Source organism: Herpailurus yagouaroundi, unplaced genomic scaffold (assembly GCF_014898765.1).
Source record: "Herpailurus yagouaroundi ecotype Mexico unplaced genomic scaffold, PumYag 197, whole genome shotgun sequence".
Taxonomy (NCBI): Eukaryota; Metazoa; Chordata; class Mammalia; order Carnivora; family Felidae; genus Herpailurus; species Herpailurus yagouaroundi.
The window spans coordinates 3,093,732-3,107,777 of NW_024412428.1; positions in this window are offsets into that span (position 1 = coordinate 3,093,732).

Here is a 14,046-nt window from a genome sequence, read left to right on the forward strand (position 1 = left end):
ATGAGTTCAAGCCTTGCACTGGGCTCTGTGTTGACAGTGCAGAGCCTGCTTAGGATTCTCTCCCTCTCCCTCTCTCTCTCTGCCTTCTCCCGTTCATGTACCCGAGTGCTCTCTCTCTCTTGCTCTCTCTCAAAATAAATAAATAAACATTAAAAAAAAAAAGTCCCTGGGCCAGACAGGAATGGTGGAGTTGACCTGGGAATAAGAGTCTGCCTTCTCAGATGGCTGGTCTCCTGAATCAAGCTCATGTTCCTTTCTCGTCAAAACTTGGCTCTTGAGAATTGGCCTTCAGAGTGAGCTGAACTTGGGTTTTGGTAACAAATTTGGCAAATGATCCAGGAGAGCTACCACGCCACGCTTGGATGGGCAAAACCGAGGGACCTGCAGCGTGCCAGGGCTGACTCTTTGCTTCCAGGGCTAGTCATTCTGATGGTCAAGGGAGACCCGCTGCTCCATGCTGGTTGGCCCTGGAAGGGAGCCTGGGAGGACTGACCAGTCCCGCAGCTGCCAACACTGTTTTTGTCTCAGAGGATCTCCCTGATGATTCCTAAGCTACCTACACCGACTGCCAGTCTGGCATCTTGGTTTCGGTGACAAGGAAAGGAGGACTTGGGAAAGCCCATGAGCTTCCGGACGGGGTAAGTCCCTCAGAGTGCCCAACGCACCCCTTCATGTTTCTGATTTGTAAAGTACTGGGTGCTTCTGTTTTGTTGCTCTTACTTTTTCCCATTAGAAAGGCATGGCTTTGGGGAGAAACCAAAAGGGACCTGAATAATGGTCACTCTATTTGGAATCTGGAACAGATCTGTTTTGGTGGGGGTGGGTGGCGTTGTGTTAAATTTTTGTACAATGGGAGGTTCTACCTCCGTCTCACCAACAGCCCACTGGGTCGTATTTTGAATAAATGGAAAGAATATAGCCAGAAGCTCACAATTAAGAGAAGGATGGCATTTTTACTGTAACACAGCCTGGCCTATGTCGATCAATGAGCCCCTCAATTTGGGGGAAGAACAAATGGTAACAGATTCATCTTGTTATAATTTTGTTTCTCCTGGGTTCTTCCCGAACTTTCGCCTAGGAAGATGGGGACTACTCCTTCTGTTCCCAAAGAAAGCCCATTAGGACATATTTTAAATAGGGGCACCTGGGTGGCTCAGTCAGCTAAGCGGCCAACCCTTGATTTCAGCCCAGATCATGGTCTTACAGTTCAGTTTGTAAGACTGAGCCCCATGTCGGGCTCTGTGCCGAAATCGAAGAGTCTGCCTGGGATTCTCCATCTCCATCTCTCTCTGCCCCTCCCCCACTCTCTCAATAAATAAATAAACTTTTGAAAAAGGACACGTTTTGGGCGCCTGGGTGCCTCAGTCGGTTAAGCATCCACCTTCGGCTCAGGTCATGGTCTAGTGGTTCCTGAGTTCGAGCCCCACGTCGGGCTCCACTTTCCGTGCACAGCCCCCTACAGATCCTCTGTCTCCCTTTCTCTCTGCCCCTCCCCAGCCAGCACTCTCTCTTTCTCTGTCTCTGCCAAAATTACATGGTGCAAAGACCTAAAAAGAGTCCGAGAAAAAAACCTGTTCTGCAGGAGGGAGAGGCAGGAGACAGAGATAAGGGAAGGGTGTCGTTGGAACTTTTTAAATCCACCTCCACTCTTGCTGGCAACACCCTGCCAGCTCTGCCTCCCCTCCCCCTCCACTGGTTCCTGCAAGGCCAAGGCCGAGGCTCCCATAACCAGCCCCAGTGCCGTCCTAAGTCCTCAGGCACCGCAGGCTCCTCCTCTCCTCTATGTCAAGGAGCTCCAAGCACCTCGAGCCGTTAGGCCCCCTCCTGAGGAGGTTCAAACCGAAGGCCTCCCAAATCAGCATGAGGGGCCCAGGGGCTCCCCTGGATTGAAACTGCCCACTTGAGATTTCCCCACAGGAGCCCTCCAGAAAACTGACTTCAGGGAACAAATTGATCAACTTTCGGGGGACACGGGTGTAGCATATTTGGTATCAAAGCTAATTTGAGTTGGTTGGGTTCATTAAATCAGATGTGTTTTTAGAGTGATTCACTCTAAATATAAACATCTTTATTCTACCAAGGTTTGCGAAAGGTCAAATAAGCTCATGTTATTTCTGTTGTAATTTTGCTGACAAAAGATGGCTTACAATGATTAATTTTGCCTCATAGAGTTCTCACGAGTAGTCGCTGGGACCACTTTTAACATCTTTGAGGGGCGCCCGGGGTGGGTCAGTCGGTTAAGTGTCCAACTCGTAGTTTTAGCTCAGGTCATGATCTCACGGTCTGTGCGTTCAAGCCCTGCATCGGGCTCCATGCCGACAGTGTGAAGTGTGGAGCCTGGAACCTGCTTCAGATTCTGTGTCTCCCTTTCTCTCTGCCCCTCCACAGCTTGAGCTTTCTCTCTCTCTCTCTCTCTCTCTCTCTCTCTCTCTCCCTCTCTCTCAAAAATAAATAAACATTAATTTTTTTTTTAAATCTTAGGGAAGTTGAAACTTTTTTTAATATAATTTATTATCAAGCTGGCTTGTTCATTTTAGCCACTCTGAGTGGTGTGAGGTGATATCTCAGTGTGGCTTTGATTTGTATTTCCCTGATGATGAGTGATGTTGAGCATCTTTCATGTGTCTGTTGGCCATCTGGATTCTTCTTTGGAAAAGTGTCTATTCATGTCTTCTGCCCATTTCACAGAACTTGCATATCCCGTAAAACAGTGCTGTGTATATATCCCAAATTACTCAAAAAACATAACTGAAGTAATGAAAGATTTAGGTAAACACATCATAGCTATAGATGTAGATACCTTTAGCAATTGGCTAAATTCAATACCATCCAAATGGAAGTATACAATATCAAGCATTGCTATGTTTCTTGTTCTCGTTGGTTGTTGATTGATTTTTTGCATCTTGTCAAGCAGGAGCTGGCACTATTCATACTAGCTTGGAGATGCCCCCTTCAGTGGAAAAGCTGGAAACAAGAGTCTCCAACTGTGTAAGAGCCCTTCCATTCCGAACTCCCTACGTTGTCCCTGATCAGCAGAAAGTGGACACAGAAGATGGACCTTTGCCCCTAATTCCACAGATATGGAATGATGAGATTGACAGTGGGGAATTGAAGCCACTGCCTTGGCCCCTCTTGCCAACCTAGTAGTCTTTATACTTTAGCGAGCACTCTGAGCCTATGTGATCGATGAATTAAACCTTTCTTTGTATACCTATAGATCATGCATTCTTTGCTAGAGAGAACAGAGCACTTCTGCTAGTCACCAGGCTCTCTCACACAACCTCTCCTGGGTCCCAAAGAACCAGACTATCTTTCACAACCTCCCCCAGTTACCGAGGAACCAAATCTTCTATGCGCTGCCCCACCCCCAGGCACCAAGGAACTAGGACTTCTTGCAAAACCCCAGAGCACTGAGATAACTTTGTAGCTGGCATCATTGAGTCTGCTGTAATCAAGAAATGTCACAGGCCACTGAACTCCCTTCACTGATTAAACCCCTTCATATCTCTGGGCTAGGCAGAAATGGCTTTTGGACAATAGTCTGCCTTCTCCCCAAGTGGCCAACCTCCTGAATAAAGCTCCTATGCCTTTTCAATCAAAACTCACCTCTTGAGTATTGGCCTCAATATTGAGGGATGGGTAGCCAAATTTGGGGTTAGTAACAGCTGGACTATAAAACGAGCCTCAATACATGTGAAAGGATTGAAATTATGGAAGTAAACCATAATGGTATCCTTCCCTATACGGTAAAACCTTGGATTGCTGGTAACTTCTTCTGGGAGTGTTCTGCAAGACAAGAAAACATCTCTAATAAATTTTAACATAATAAACAAGTGATGTATTGCAATATGAGCGGTATGTGATGCTGAATGTACTCAGACCGTACGTGATCATACAGGAACGTACGTGATCATAACTAAGCCAGTGGTTCTTGAAATTCTCTTTGATATACAAGTACTTTGGAGTACAAGCATGTTTCTGGAACAAGTTATGCCCACAAATGAAGGTCCGACTGTATATGAAATGTCCAGAATGGGTAAATCCATATTATAGGAAGTAAATTAGTGGTGCCCAGCAGCTGGAAGCAGAGGGAAATAGGAATGCCTTTTCTTTTGGGGGAACCGAAAACATCAGGATTAGAAAGTGGTTATGGTTGCACAACTCCAACCACTAAGAACAGATTGGCCAACAGCTGAACGCCACCAGGTGACTTCAACTTGTCCCTTGTAGAGGAGGATAATCACCTAAGCTCTCTCTGAATTTCTGACTCTCAAAATCATTAGATGTAGTAATGTGATTAATATCTTAATCCATTAAATTTTGGGGTAGTTTGTTACATAGTAGTAGATTCTGGGACAGAATTTGGTATCTAAAATTAGGGTGTTGCCATAAAACACCAAAGCTGTATGGTAATGTCTTGGGACCAAGCAGTAGACAAAAGCCCAAAGGATCTTAAGGGAATTGTGGATCAAAAGGTGAAGGAAAGAGCTACAGAAAGCTTTAAAACAAGAATCCAGGTTATATACTGGCAGAACACGAATATGCTGCATATCAATTTGGCTTTTCTTTTTTAATTTTTTTTTTAACATTTATTTATTTTTGAGACAGAGAGAGAGAGAGCATGAACAGGGGAGGGTCAGAGAAAGAGGGAGACACAGAATCTGAAACAGGCTCCAGGCTCTGAGCTGTCAGCACAGAGCCCGACACGGGGCTCGAACTCACGGGCCACGAGATCAAGACCTGAGCCGAAGTCGGCCGTTTAACCCACTGAGCCACCTGGACGCCCCTCAACTTGGCTTTTCAAGATGGCTCCTAAGAATCTTACATCTATTGTCCCAAATTAATATCACTTGTGGCTAAAGGTAAATAAGGTCTTCTTTCATAAGGAAATTTGGCTATGTCAGGGCACCCGGGTGGCTCAGTCGGTTAAGCGTCAACTTCGGTTCAGGTCATGATCTCGTGGTTCGTGAGTTCGAGCCCCGCGTCAGGCTCTGTGTTGACAGCTCAGAGCCTGGAGCCTGCTTCAGAGTCTGTGTCTCCCTCTCTCTCTGCCCCTCTCCCACTAGCACTCTGTCTCTCAAAAATAAATAATCCTTAAAAAAATTTTTTAAAAAGCAATTTGGCTACATATTTTGTCTAATGCAGTGGATTACAGTGACACATGGGAGGTCCCCAAAGTTTTTAAGGGAACTGTATCTTTAAAAAATGCAGAGACTGTAGCAAACTATTTACAATCGCCAAAAGGTGTAAAGAAACTAAATGTGCATGAATGGAGAAATGGATAAACAAATTACGATATACACTTACAAAGAAATATTATTCAGCCACAAAAAGGAATGAAGTATTGATATACATAATAATGTGGATAACTCTCAAAAACATTATGCTAAGTGGGAAGAAGTCAGACACTAAGAGTAAAATATTCTATAATTCCTTTATTAAAATTTTGTAGATAAATCCCCAAAGACACAAAGCGAATGGGTGGAGGCGTTGGGTCAAGATGGCGACACAGGAAGATCCCAAACTCACCTCCTCCCGTGGACATATTAAGTCTACAGCTACATACGGAACAATTTCCTTTGAGGGAAAAAAACAAAACAAAACAAAACTAGAGGCCAGCTAAGCAATGACTATAGCTTCAACAAACTAGAAGAAAACCCCATCACTGGGACACAAACTCTCCACATAGACCCCACTCCTGACATGGCAACCTACAATTGGGAAGGAATTCAAAACCTAGAGCTTCCCCCTGATGAGTGAAGGGTTTGAACCCCACACTGGGCACCCAAACTTTTAAGATGTGCGCCTGAGAGATGAACCCCCTGAAACATCTAGCTTTGAAAGCCAGTAGGGTGTGTCTACTGAGATCAACACTGTAGTCATCTAAGACATGGCTCTTATAAAGCTGTGCGCCCTCCTACTCTTGGGCCCCAGGCCCAGCTCAGAGACAGCTGATTCTATGCAGATTTTAAGTGGAAGAGGCTCATTTGAGTACAATGAAGCAATGGCCTGAGGGGCAGGCTTCTGGTTTGATAAGCACCTAGTGGCCTAAGGAAGAGCCTTCAGGTAACAGAGGCCAGTGGACGAAATTTTTGTGCTCTACCTCACTCACGCTTGCTGGTAAAGGGAGCTATTCTTGAAAGCCGGTGGAAGAGGGACCCGGTAGGTACTACAAGAATGATTTGCTGAACAGTCATCCACAGCACAGTGTGAAAGAAGGAAAGGGTACTGAATGGACCCATGGATCTGGGCTTCCAAAATCCCACTGCAATCAATGAAATATAAAAGTGAGACAAAACGTGGAGAAGCTCTGGAGGTAGAACAATTTCCTATATACTAGAGACGTGGAAATTAGCCCCTGCCTCTCTGTCTTCACACCCACCGCTGCAGCCATGAAAAGTAGGTAGATGGGTTTTTCTCGAACAAGCCCAGGACAATCCTGACATTTGAAACTCAGTAACTGGATCCACTGGGAACAAAATCCACCTGCAATAGGAGAAACTGGTCGTGCCATGTGTATCCAAGCTTCACTTTGTAGCACTGTTGGAGGAATAAATAAAATACTGCGCCAAAGATGGCCGATGGGACTAAGACAAGCTCTAGTCTCTGGCTTGGAGACCCCTCTTCCGGGTTCTTCTTGCCCTGTTTGCCGGGTGCGCAAAACCGCTCCGCCCCCCCCCCAACATGGAGGCTGACAACTATAAATCACCCTTCCCTCTTGCATTCTCTCCTCAGACCTTTGGAGAAACCATCTCCTCTGAGCCCACCGGTGTTAAATAAATCTCCGATCCACCAAAGTCTCCGAGGGCTGCTTAGTTTTTCACCAGCGTTCCAGCCTGGTTCCCTAACAGCACCAGGTTATTTTAAAAAATAGTATCAAAAGAAAATATACAAATATTTTAGTATAGGGAAAAAAAATAGGAAACTATAGGGGCACGGCCATCTTTGATTAAGAAAAATCTTTCTCACCATGACACCAAGGTAAGACTCCACAAGGGAAGTGATTGATAGAACTAAGCACATAAAAATGTAAATTTCTGTTTGACAGACAATCCCATGAGAAAGCTGTAGGACAAATGGAACTCCAGAGAAATGTTTGCAAGATGTCTGACAGAGGGGCAGCACACTTGAGTCGCAAATACTTCTTACAAATCAATAAGAAAAGTATGAACGCCCTAAAGAAAAATAGGAAAGTAAGCATCAGTTGTCAGTCATCATTAGACAAAGACATTCAAGTTGAAACAATAAGGAGATGTCATTTATACATCTAGGATTGCCAAATGTTTCGAGATTAATAATACCTTTAGTTGAGGTGCTTGTGGGACAACGGACTTAATTCGTATATACTTACGGAAACATAAATCCTTCTTAGGAGGAAAGAGGCAGTAGGAATCTGAACGTTGCCTGTATATCCTTTGCCCAGACTGGGGATTTTTCCTTAAGCAAAAATATACACAGAAGTGTATGTGGTGCCAAAGTGCTCGTAATAGCATCAAACTGAAAAATCTCCACGGCTCTCTAAGTATATAGCTATGTGTGAGACAAAGATCCTAAAATGGCAATGATCTTGTAGCTTTGGGAACATGGAAGAGGCCATGGGGGAGAAAGAGGCCGGTGGCAGGGGGCAGAGGCAGGTAGTCAACACGAGGATTAAGATTACCTGTCACCTTCTGCTCTCTACGTCAGCATCCCTACAACAAGACCCTTTCCTCCTGGTCATGAAGATACCTTACGGGGATTCATTAAAAGAACAAGTTGGGAACAGAGTTCTTCTTAGGCCGATTCTTCCTTTATGTAAAGTATCAATAAGGCTTGGTTTTATCACATTTCGAGGTCCTATAGAGTTGGTAAAGCAAAAGCCCAGATTGGAAAAACCAATATTTGCAATACACACTTGAAGAAAGGTACATCTCATCTCGACAGCGTGATCACAAAGGAAACTGTAAAGATCATTTGCTCCAAAGGAAACCACGTATGTTAAATAATTCTAAATGGCGATTATGGGCTATCTTTGCATCTCTTACAGAGAGCTTAAAAATATCCAGCCTACTTTTTACTTACCTTGTATATCTTATCATGCCAAAAAAAAAAAATACAGAACATAAAATGCAGCACCTTAGCCATTTCTACAGTACACAGCGCAATACTGTCATAGGTATTCACATTGCTGTGCAACCCATCTCCGGAATGTTTTTATCTTAGGAAACCAAAACTCTAGAGCCAGTAAAAAATAAATAAAACCTCCCCATTCCTCCTCCCCAGAAGCCCCTGACAACTACCATTCTACTCTCTGAATCCGTGAATTTGACTCCTCCGGCTATCTTCCGTAACTGGAACCATAACGTATTTGTATTTTTGTGGCTGGTTTATTTCACCTCCATAACGTACTCAAGGTTCATCCTTGTTGCAGCAGGTGTGAGAGTTGCCTTCCTTTTTATTACCCTTCCACTGAAAGGGTAAATAATATTCCACTGTATGTAGGTACTACATTACCAGATAATAAAAGGAATCAAACATATGAACATGCAAAAGCTTTAATCAAAGGTAGTATGATGTAGATATAAAAATATTGCACATACATTGAGCTACGGTGGCTTCAACTCAATAGCAGAGTTCGGTTTTTTGTCTTCAATATTCTGCCTACCAGTTGCATTGTACAATGACTTCTGCTTCTTTCAGTGCTCTACCCAAGCTCTTCTCGGACAAGTTCAATCAATCCTCCCCTGATTTTAAGGAAAGCTAATATTCATAAAGATTATTTAATAATACCAGTATGTAGAAATTACTAGTGCAAGTCAAACTTTAAATATAATCTGTAGCATCTCAAGTAAACACTCCCAGGAAAGACCATAAAATAAGAAGCTGAACCAGCAAGAATATAAACTTGAATATGAAAAGAGATGAAATTTATTTTCTGCAGATATTTTTGCGATAGCAATTGATATAGCAGATAAAACACAGGTTTATTGGGCAAATGTTATCTAATATTTAATATGGCTCTCTGTATTTTCCCATAAACAATTATTATTTTACATCTTTCAAGCATTTTAATTATACTTTTACATCTCTTCTCTCATTTTGTCTTTAGCTGCAAAGATTCTAGGATTCTAATGATCATTACCAGTTTGCCCAAGAAAATATTTATGCACATGTTGGCTAAGTTATGCTCGACCATTTACGTGTTCATAAATTCATCCAAAAATATTTAATCTAGCATCCATTACTGTTCATTGTTATCGTGGTGGGCACTAAGAAGGCAGAATCGAATGGGATAGTCTTACTTTAGCACATTCATGTCGAGGTTCACATTTATTTGGTATATTTGATCCTTACCTGCATCTAAATATTCAACGCCAATTAACACTGATATCAGACTAATATCTGATTAAACCACTCAAGACATATTTATATAGTCTGGTGCTGTAGCAGGCATGCAGAAATCAGTGACCACAAGATAGACATTGACCCTGCCCGAAATGAATCTTCAGTATCATGAAGAACACAATTATTAAACAAGCCTAATCATTATAATATATACCGTTATAGATTATTATATTATTATGTATTATATATTGAAGGGGGAGTTATATATATATATATTATATATCATATGCATGTATATGTATTATATCTCATGAGAGGGGAGTATAAGTATTGTGTGAGCCTTTCAAAACAAGTGTAGATTTCAAAAAGGCCCCAGGAGTGAATAAGGAGTTCGCTGAGATGGGTCACATAAATAGGAGTTGGTCAAGAAGAGAGTAAAAAGGATTGAAGAAGGTGGAATATTCTAGGAAGAGGGAGGAAAGACTGTGAAATAACTAAAAAATACAACATGGCCAGAGGGTAGGATGAGGGGAGGGGCGCCTTCCGGAGGCTGAAGAGGAAAACAGACACAGCTCAGTAAAAGGGCTGGGAATTTCAAGGGAAATGGGAAGCCTTTGAAGGGTAAGGTACCAGTGAAACAATAGGGTCATATTTTCATTGTTTTGCAAGATCACTCTGGACGCTGAATGGAAGAGAGTCCAGACAAGCAATATTTAAGCACGAGTGTTTTTAGAATGAGATGACTTTGGGTTCCACCTCCTCAATTACGATTTTTCCCGAATCTTTTGCCCTCCTTTGAACCCCAGTTTTCTCATCTGGAAACTACAGCTGGCAATAGAGCTCCCATGAATGAATACACGGAAAGGACGCACTCGCCCAGAATGTGCCACTCAGTATCACCTCCTATCATTTCTGAATTACTGGGCATCAAAAGTAAATGGTTATTATTTCAAATGCCTAACTCCTCTAATGCAGTCACTGGTTGCCTTAGAAATCTGTCCCTATGAGTTCTCACAAATAATTTAACAAACTCTGTATGTTGGGGGGAACAAAACACATTGATTTTTTGAAATATATTTTACCTTGAAATAATACAGCCTTTGTCTGAACCCTCCAACTTTAAGTTAGTGACTGAATTAATGGTGCTTTAAAAACCCTGCCAGGGGCGCCTGGGTGGCGCAGTCGGTTAAGCGTCCGACTTCAGCCAGGTCACGATCTCGCGCTCCGTGAGTTCGAGCCCCGGGTCGGGCTCTGGGCTGATGGCTCGGAGCCTGGAGCCTGTTTCCGATGCTGTGTCTCCCTCTCTCTCTGCCCCTCACCCGTTCATGCTCTGTCTCTCTCTGTCCCAAAAATAAATAAACGTTGAAAAAAAAAAAAAAAAAAACCCTGCCAAAGTAGTGTTGCCCCAGTCGTGGGATTGGGGGTTGACATCTGAACTGGGACAAGTTACTGAATCACCCCCAGTCACGTTGTCCCATCGGCCTGAGGATAAAGCCTGAGGAGATGCAAGACAGGGTGTGTTTGGGATTAAAGAGTTATAATCGGGGGGGTGTGGGTGCAGGAAGCTACCCAGGTAGGGCTCCCGTTTGTAGGGTAAAAGTAAGCGGTTTTAATGAGGCAAAGGAAGGGGCAGTTCTAGGAGTCAAAGAAAAGAGGGGGGAAAAGTTCTTTCTATGGGTGTTAACAAGCTAAACTATGTGGGGCTGTGCATTGATTGCCTGCTTATTTCATCTTCAGAAATTCCAGAACTTTGAGTCTTGTGATCACGATGTCCATACCCTGATGACCTCTCAGGTAGCTGCTTAAAACAATTGCTGTTTTGCCCAATCTAAAGATCTGGTTCAGGGGCACCTGCATGGCTCAGTCGGTTAAGCGGCTGACTCTTGATTTCAGCTCAGGTCACGATCTCACAGTTTGTGAGATTGAGCCCCTCATCAGGCTCTGCCCTGACAGCACGGAGCCTGGAGCCTGCTTCGGATTCTGTGTCTCCCTCTCTCTCTGTCCCTCTCCCGCTCCCGCTCTGTCTCTGTCTCTCAAAAATAAATAAACATTAAAAAAGTAAATTCGAGAGGGAGGGAGCCAAAGCATAAAAGACTCTCAAAAACTGAGAACAAACTGAGGGTTGATGGGGGGTGGGAGGGAGAGGGAGGGTGGGTGATGGGCATGGAGGAGGGCACCTGTTGGGATGAGCCCCGGGTGCTGTATGGAAACCGATTTGGCAATAAATTTCATATTAAAAAAAAAAAAAGTAAAGTGGAAATAATTAAGTGGTTTTCCTGATTCTCTTCCTAAACTTTCATCATCTGTAGGTACAGTATCATTAGAGATTTGCATATGCAGAGTTTGTGAAAAGCCAGGAGTGTTGGTTGGAAAACACGCTGTCGCTCCACTCTCATCCATGCACTAGACATAAGACTTCCACCCGATCCCCGGGTACGGATGCCAAGTTTAGCTTCAAAAAGGAAGACTCCGAATGATGCATTTGAGCCTTGGCTTTGATGCCAGATGTGATTCACACAATCAATCCTGTTTTCCTCATCTTTCGAGGAGAGCCTCCACAACCCCACGTCGTCTCTTCGCATTAGAGATGATGCAACAGTGGCCGAACCTTCACTTCTTCTGGATGAATCAGCGGCCAACACAAAGCCATTCACTAGTACAGGTAGCCACCAATCTCTCACCACAGCGCTTAGCTGACTCACATTTTAACAATTTTTCCTGGAAACCGGGACCTCTCTGAACACTTGGACAAAAATGGTGGCGATCCCAACACTGTGACAGGGTAAAAAGGGACCTACTGGTGCACAGACGATTTAAGTAGCCGCAGCAGGACGGAGAGTGTCCACAGCGCCCCTCGACTACACCTGCCACGGAGATAACTGCACCGTTTTTTCTACACATTTCCAAGCGCTGGTGAAGCTCACTGTCCTTTGAAATAAAGTGTTTCGGTGCTTCGGGAAAGAGCAGATACCGGCTTCTATATCCAGGAAGTCATTTTTCAGCTTTAACTGTCAAATTAGATCTTTGCTTGAGTTGTCAGCAGGGCAACTGAGTTGCAAACCAGGCTTTGTCAAAGGAGGAGTTTTTAAATTACTTGACCATTTGAAGAATGCGTGCCTAGAGCAACCTCGTGAGAGAGTTTCTCCCAGTATACAAAAAAGATACTTCTTTCTCCACTGAAGTCTAGACCCTGGGGTTGCTGCCCTCGGGCCAAGGAAAGATAGGGTTTCCGGGAGAAAAAAAAAATGTACAGCCTGATGACTTTCAGTCCTAAGGGATGGTGGAGAGGAGGAGAAAAAGAGAAATGGAGGGAGGGAGGGAGGGAGGGAGGGAGGCATCAAGAGTACCACCCCCCCCCCCACGCTGGATTCCCAGCTCTGTGGTAGGAAGGAAGCAAGTAGAAAAGCATAAAAAGATCAAAATTAGTGGCCTGTTTCCCTTGTCCAACTGAGGGAGGGGCTAATCGCCCTTAGAAGGATCTCGGCACACAGCCACTCCCAGCCCCATGTGCAAACCTTAGCTCTCAGGTGAAGGCTCAGGGAAACAGAGCAACAGTACTCCTGAGTAAGTGTTCTTTGTCCCCTGTCCCCGGAGCCCACATGCCACATGCCAGAGACCCTGCGGGGAACTTTGCAGGAACTTCACAGAGGCGATGTTATTAAGATTTCAGGGGGAACCTCAGAGGCAAAGGTTCAGAGGAATAAAGTTAATTTTCCACTTAGCTTGCAGGACAAAACCCAAGTGTATGCTGTAAACAAGGGAGGACCTAAGACAAAGAGATTCCAAATGGTAAATATAGACGCACAAAGGTATCCCAGGCATATAGAAACAATAAGATAGAAGCAGCAATCCAGATATCACATAAAGTAGAATGCAAGCCTAAAAGCACTACATATGATGAAGAAAGGCACTTTTTAATGCTAAAAGCTGTAATTCACAAGGGTGATTATGCACTGAGAAATATTCGTATCCTAAATAATATAGCAAGCACCCTACGATGCGAAAAGTACAAGAGATTCAAAGAGTCATAGACCCATGACACGCTGATAAGAGGAGACATTCAAAGACCACTCTTGGCCAAGACAGATAAAATGAACAAAAAGATATAAGCAGACAGAATACTTAAACAATGTAATCAACAAGGAGACCCTATAGATATATACTCAACTTTAAGAGAACGTTCCATACTCTTGAAACATTCAGAACAATGGATCGTCTGCTAGGCTACAAGGAAAACATTAGTTAAGTTGAATAATGTAGAAATATTATAGGAAACAGTTCTCACCACAATGCAATAAATTTGGAAAGTATTAATAAAAACTAAAATGAAAATGAGACTTTACCCTGGGTATTTAAAATCTATTAAACAACTCTTGGGCGACAGAAGAAATACAAACTGAAATAACAAAATATCTGTTAAAAATAATCATAACACAGCATTGTATTTCCAAATCTATGGGACACATTTAAAGCAACATAGCACTGAACACTTACCAGGAAAAATGAAAGAATGAAAATAAACATATTAAATGCTCATCTCAAAAAAATGGGAAAACAAAGCCAACAAAGGAATCCTCAAGAAAATACAAGGGAGGACATCATGAAAATAAATGAAGGGATAAATTAATGAGGTAGAATAGATAAAAATAGCATAATTAATAAACTAAATTCCTGGCTTGGGAGAAAAAAAAAAAAGACCTCACGAGAATGAGCAAAACGCTT